Genomic DNA, 6590 nt, shown 5'->3' with positions numbered 1-6590 from the left:
CAAGCATGGGTTGGAACCCATACAAAATATAGGTTCCGGTTCCGCACTATTTAGGTAGAATTATTGTTAAGGGTTCCGGTACCGGTTCCGGTTCTGTGGCTTCAGTAATTTTCGGTTTCGGTTCCGGTTCCAATTTTTCTCGGTATTTAAGGGTTCCAACATAAATAAATTAAATATTAAATATAAATTAAAGTACATTGATTCTTTTACATACATATTGTTTAGGGTTAATTGAAACTTATTTTTAGTCCATTTCACTACTGTCAACTGCCTGTCTTTTTCTACTTTCCTTTCCTTCAGCGGTATACTTTCAACTATTATGCTTTCCTTATACATTTCTCAACCCTCTTACAGTTTTTGATTCATTTTCGGTATTAGTCATGTAAAACACACGAGTTCCCAATAACCGTTTATGATTCACAATAATTAATACGTATAATACTCTGAAAGTAAAAATTAACACAACAGAGATGCGAGGAGTGCCACCGCAAGCCGGATACTGCCGATCACCGCGCCGTCCGAGTGCTTGTCGAGATTTCCCCGCTCTCCCTAAATCGCGCAGCGCTTACAGTCACTCTAAAATATTTTATAATTGTTTGGTATTAAGGTTAAGTTGTTAGAAATTAGTGGATAGCTCTAAATAAAAGGGCGAATTTGGATTTTTGGTTTTTGAAATTTAATATCTCGGAAACGAATGCAGATTTTATAATTATTTGAATTTTGTTATCAATGTAAGCTAGGGCTATATCGAGGGCCAAATATTTTGTGAAAAGAGTTTTTAAATTAAATGGGCCGCCGCCAGGTGGCGCTACCTAACTTATTTCTTTTAAATGGAATACGATAATTTTTATTCGATTTTTGGAATTTAGTACAAGATATTTGCGATAACTTTACTTATATGTGCTCCCAACCCGTCCCGTTTACATAAATGAGATATATGACCCTAGCTTACATTTACATATAACAAAGTTTTAAGAATTTCAAACCTTATATTCGTTCCCGTGATATCGGGCTGTCCTATTCCTCGCTGAACATCCTGTAGATAAGCAAAATGAATAATAATAAATCTAAGAAAAATGCATCAGAATCAAATATTAAGAGCATATAAAACGCAATTCCCCCCACACATAGCGCAACGTGCCTACTCACTCTAAGAGAGATAAAACCGAAAAATACCGGTTCTTTGGCACTAATAATAACGGTAGGTACCGGTATCGGTTCCGGTTATCATAACTTCTTAAATAACAATTCCGGTACCCAGTGAGGGGCATTTTAATGCAATCGGTTCCGGTTCCGGTACGGGTTCTTTTCGGTTCTGGTTCTAATCCCTACTTTCAAGCGCTCTGGTCTCTGGAACTTTGCAAACTCTATGCAGAACACTATAAACTTCTCATTAGGGCTATGTAGGCCCAAACCAAACCTTCCGTACGCATTTTAGGGTGTAGTCTAGGGCGTTTTGTCTTTTAATGGACTTATGGCCGTTTGCACCGACAAATTTAAGCGGAGCTTAGCTCAAGCGTAGCTTAAAATCAATGGCAACGACTATTCAGACAATGGTTGTCATGGATTTTAAGCTACGCTTAAGCTAAGCCCCACTTAAATTTGTCGGTGCAAACGGCCATTAGGCTTTTCCTAGGGTATTCTAGCGCTGCAAATGCATGTTCCAGAAAACGTAAAAGTTTTCTAGATTTTTTTCTACTCTTCTGTACGTATTTCGAGTGCATTTTAAGCGTCTTATAGTGTTTCTTAAAGCATTGCAGGTCTTTCTCGGAAACTCATGTCCATGAACCTAGCAGAGCAAGGTCAGCAGAACACAATCAAACATATTGCATAATTAGGTGCTAATTAAGTGCCCTAGTCCTGAATTAAATGATCTTTTTTTTTTAAAATTATAACATGTTTTGCCAGGTTCATATGAACTCAGCAGTTCACTACTTTTAAAACCCAAAAAAATGAAAAGTGGACTAACTATAATTAGGTGCTAATTAGATGCTAATTAAGTGTCCTATTCCCGAATTAAATGCTCTTCTGCCAGGTTCATAATTTAAAAAAGGAGCATTTAATTCGGGAATAGGACACTTAATTAGCACCTAATTGGCACCTAATCATGCAATATGTTTGATTGTGTTCTGCTGACCTTGCTCTGCTAGGTTAATGGACATTTTTTCAGACTTGCCCGACTGTAGAAACACAGCGTGTAAAGGCCGAAAAAGGGGTATAAGGAATCTTTTAATTGCAGAGCAAGTTTTCAGCCTTCTCTCACTGAAATAATTTTACAGACCTTCAGGAGTTTTTCGAGTATTTTCTAGACTCTAGGTAGAGCATTGGGCGCCTTATAGAACTTAACAGCGCCATAACGGGACAGAGCTCTTAAAGGCCCTTTTCAGAGCTATTCTGGCATTTGCAAAGGTTTTCTAGACATTTCGTGAGCTGCTTTCCGGGCGCTTTTTAGAGCTTTCTTTCATAACATTTCAAGTGTTTTTTAGACCGTTCCATGCTTGCTTGACAGGGGAGGGCGCATACGAATTAAGCTCTGGTAGAAGGTGTAAAAAATACGAAAACACACATGTGGGATTTGGTAAAATCTTCTAACCACACAGTTCAAAGGTGTTTTAATTTTTAAGGCACAGCATTTTTGCATAACGTTCTAAAGCCGTTAGATCCTTTTGTGGTTTTTTAGATCACCGCTGGAATCATCTACGCCTTTTATAGAATGTGTAGTGTACTTAACCCCCAGCTTCTACACTAACTTCACACTACAAGAAGTAAAGTCAACCCGGCAACGTTTAAAAATGGCCACCCGAATGACTATTCCCTGCAAAACTAAACAAAATCCCGCTTAAATTTGAAAAGTAGCACGTGATCAAAGATTTAAGGCTGGGCCTCCTTACATTAGTTGTAGACAACGCTTTGACTTGAAGCACAGTAGGGAAGGAACGTAAAATAAAGCTCTGAAATTGTGAAAAGTTTGATTAATAATGATCGCAATTATTAAGATTGTGAAAGCTCGGAAATTTAAGTTGAACAAATTACATTGCAAAAATAAACTTTGAAAATGGTAGTTCAACGAATAAAAATAGAAATAGGCTGGGAAAAAAAAGAACTTACCAACAAAAAAACCAGCCGTCAAATTAATATCAAGTTGTGTTGTAAAATTAATTGTTTGTAATGATGTGAATGCGTAAGATAAAATTATAGCATCACAAAAACTAGCAGGTGAACTGCAAGAGGTAACATATAGGTTATAAACAAGTTTTGGGAATTATGGGTCAGGTAAGCAGGTACTAAGATTCTAAGAAAGGGTGAAATACACAGGTTGTGACTCATCTTTGGTGCAATAAATTCCTTTTGTTAAAAGCAAGATGGAAAATTACATGGCCTTGTAAGCCAATTCAACAAAAAACAAGATATGTGGAAATTACGAATCGTAACTCATTTATCGCACATAGATTTTAAACTGAAGAGCTTTGATTAGCGTAATCCTGCTCCTGCAAAATAGGTAGTGTCGCCCCTCGTTCGGGGTTTCGAGCCTACAGTTGAATGTCGAAGACAATCACGGAATTAGGTGTCGTAGAAAGTGGTTAATTACAAACAACAAGTCAATACATACATCAAACGAATCGGTTATTTCCACAAATTAAAATAAAATGATCAAAACTTATATGAATGTTACTTCAGGGACAAGACCAAGTAATCAACATTAATAAACATAAATTAAGCAATCAGTAAACCAAAAACGTAAACAATTATAAACAAAAGGATAACGGTATTAAACGTTTCATTCTGCATTGCGGTTAAACCAAGTAAATTTCAAAAACAAAGATTGAAACATACCAAAAGTATAAAATGCGGCATACAAATATGATATAAAGAAATGCAAAAATTACTACCTGCATTAAATATCACAAAATAACAACAATTATGGAGCGACGCGTTCACGACCGCCATTCAAGACAAGATGCCAAACATAACCCCCGTTTGTGCTTCCTGGATGGCGCAGGTAGTTTTTTCCCACCTAGAAATTGCATGGTTGCCAACTCTCAAAAAATGTAAGTATCGTCGTAAGTTGTATATACAGGGTGGAAGCTCTCAAATGTTACAGTTTTATGGACTCGCCTACTAAGAGAGAGGATATAAGTCAAAAACTTTAGCAAGGTGAAGTGTTGTGTGTAAAGCGAAACTTCGATATTTTGTGTGGACTGTGTACGGAATGCATATGCTTCTTTTTGTACTTTTCACCAACCAAAACTTTGGCCTTACTTCAGCAACTGATTTCTCGGGTACTTTGGAATGAATTTACGGTACCATGTGGCACGTACATTTTTGGGTGGTTCCATTGTTATTGCCCCCACTTTCTCAGGGCCTTTCGGGGAAATTTAGGCGGCTCTCGGCATTTTTAAGGGGACAACGCCACAAAATTCTTGTCTGGAATAAACTTATTTGATGTCCATAGAAATAAGCACTATCATTGGCACTAGTCTGTGCCGACTGCTACTTATGATTTGAATCCCGAATTCACTTGAAAGTAGGTCAACTCGATCTTCTTTGCTACAACGTGAATCTCCCGAAAATATTTGGACTAATAGTATTGAGAAGTGGAGCTGAGTGTTGACAGTTGTACAAAGGGTACCGAGATCTACGACAATTAAGGCAGTTTGTAAAACCATGGTGAAATAAATTATTGACCACAGTTCATATAAACATTTTTATTTATACACTATATTAATATTATTCTCAGTCCCATGTTTAACATACAATTCAAAATTTAATTTCCAGCTCGGTTTGACCCGCTTAGTTATCCACTAGCAGCAATTCCGTTTATTTTTCTCATTTACAGCCCTCCTCGCATCATCTTAACAATTGAAGTAAATAGCACATTTATGAGTTTCAACATGCATTACAAAGCCGCCCAGCATTTCTGACGGGCAAATTTGTATTTTAATAAACATTAACTGTTAGTGAATCATTTTTTTTTTGCTTATGGATTCTTGTCGAATAGGTACTTGCACTTAAAAGTATTTTGTGCAAAGGTGATCTCAAACAACTGATTATCAAATATATATCACGACACTTAAAAGCTGCTTACTTTACATAACAAAAATACTTTCTCCTAATTACACATTTAAGAATTTACCCTTTCATTCGCGCGACCACGTTTTGCCTTAACGAATATGAAATTTAAGCCTCTTTTACACCACACCTTTCATCTTAAGATACACTTACATATATTTACAATAATTAATACTGCATTACAGATTAAGTAGAAATTGAAAGCTTTCTAGGCTAGAGTTTATTTACATCCAAAAATAGCATCCGTACGTATTAATGGCAGGTTTAACATTTATGGGAATTTTTCACAACGTACTCGTATAATGAACTTGAAGGGAACGTAATAGTCTACAGTAACAATTATATACGAACAAGTACTAGAAGAAAGAATTATTTAGTCATCATAAAGCAAAAGCGAACCGAGTAATAGGTATTAGGCTATTTGGACCCTCTTACAGAAACTTAACCATTTAATACGAATGTTAAAACACCGCATGCCTCGCCGCCTTCCTTACATAAGCGTAGAAATTTCCCAAAATGAAATAAACAACAATAAAAGCGGTGTTCCAACAAACATATAAGAACTACACCTTATAAAAACACCTTCGCTCGGCAAAGAGCCGAAGTTGTCGCACAAGGGGTTGATAAATAAACTATCTAATCTATGAAACAATTTAACCATCAACTGGTAGAGTTACCATGAGAGATTGGTGGCGCTATGCGAACAAACTACACCAGTAGATAGCCGAAACTATAAATTATTCTTAATAATAATACAATAGAGTAAGTGCACATTTAACAGCAAAATAGGTGAAAACTCTACCTTTTGGAGTTTCGTGAAGAAACTGTAAAATGTAAAGCACCTTCGTTTGGTGTAATGTCCAATCAGTGATTCTAATTGTATAGAAAAAAAAGGTACTTAAACAATAAGTGAGCGTTAACTTAGTAATTATATTAAAGTGTCTAGAATGGTACATGATATAAGAAGAAAGCTGATTGGCCTCCAGGTGGCGCTCAACGAGAAGATTCGGATTCCCAAGTCTCGAACTTCGTTATCTGCAACAGGAGTTTGGGGTCATTTGTGGACGCCTAGGGGTCCGTGAAAGTTGGAGCGTCCATATGAAAGGAATTAAGTTCCAAGTATCTCATAATTTTGTGCTGCTATTTAAAATTTTGTGCTCATCAGGTTAATGAGTACCTAATTCAACTTTTTCTGATGACACTCCAAATTCACGCTGGATTGTCAACATGGATATTTTCAAAATTTTCTTTTACTATAATTTTGTGTTCATTTTGTGCTGATAATTTAAAATTTTGTGCTCATCACGTTAATGAGTAATTCATTGTTTTCTGATGACACTCACTTCACAACTTCGCGCTGTAGTGTCAACATTGGTATTTTTAAAATTGTTTATTGCGTTAATTTGGTCTCATTTTGTGCTAATTTGTTCTGCTAATTTACAATTTTGTGCGAGTCACGGTAGAGTTTCAAATTTTTTGGGATGTGCCGCCAGTTTATCACTGCAGTGTCAACATAATAA

This window comes from Photinus pyralis, unplaced genomic scaffold (assembly GCF_008802855.1).
Source record: "Photinus pyralis isolate 1611_PpyrPB1 unplaced genomic scaffold, Ppyr1.3 Ppyr1.4_LG9, whole genome shotgun sequence".
In the NCBI taxonomy this organism is placed as follows: domain Eukaryota; kingdom Metazoa; phylum Arthropoda; class Insecta; order Coleoptera; family Lampyridae; genus Photinus; species Photinus pyralis.
Note: the sequence above shows the minus strand (reverse complement) of the source record.